We start from the raw sequence: 681 nt of genomic DNA, 5'->3' as shown, positions 1-681 counted from the left end.
AATGATAAAGATGGTTGAGGTTTCTAGCCAAAACCTCAACTGCAATGATAAAGATGGTTGATGATAGTGGATCCTCTTGTTTTGCTTTTGAACTTTTCTTCAAACAAGTTTTCAAACAAACTCCATACATTCTAAACTTATCAGCTTACAAAATGTCCAGAACTATATAAAAGAGTAATAAAAATAAGAAAATTACTTAATAATGTTTTTAAATACAATTAGTTCATACATTCTAGACATTATTTGAAGAACATATTATGTCTAATTTCTAACATGTCGATCTATTCTATTGTTTGAACTAAGGCTAGCAAACGAACAAGACCGGATAAACAGGACCGGTTTTATCGGAACCGGTCCTCGTTACCGGATTTCGTTATCGAAACCGGGTCTTACCGGAACCGGTTTTACCGGAAATTTCCAAAGGTTCCGTCCAGACCCTTAGTTACCGGATTGGAACCGGTTTGGACCGGATCGGAACCGGTTCTTACCGGATCATTGTGTACCGGTAATTTTTTTTATTTTTTTATTAACTTTAATTATTATATAATATTATATTATTAATTAATAAAATTATATTATTAAAAAACTTCAATTTAAAACTTTAAACTTTAAAGTTACTTTAAAGTTTCAATTGAATTTAAGTTTAAACTTTAAACTTTAAAGTTTAAAATTGACTTTAAA

Source organism: Solanum tuberosum, unplaced genomic scaffold (assembly GCF_000226075.1).
Source record: "Solanum tuberosum cultivar DM 1-3 516 R44 unplaced genomic scaffold, SolTub_3.0 scf00046, whole genome shotgun sequence".
NCBI classification, from domain to species: Eukaryota; Viridiplantae; Streptophyta; class Magnoliopsida; order Solanales; family Solanaceae; genus Solanum; species Solanum tuberosum.
The sequence above is the reverse complement of the archived record's forward strand: the minus strand, read 5'-3'. Positions refer to the sequence as shown.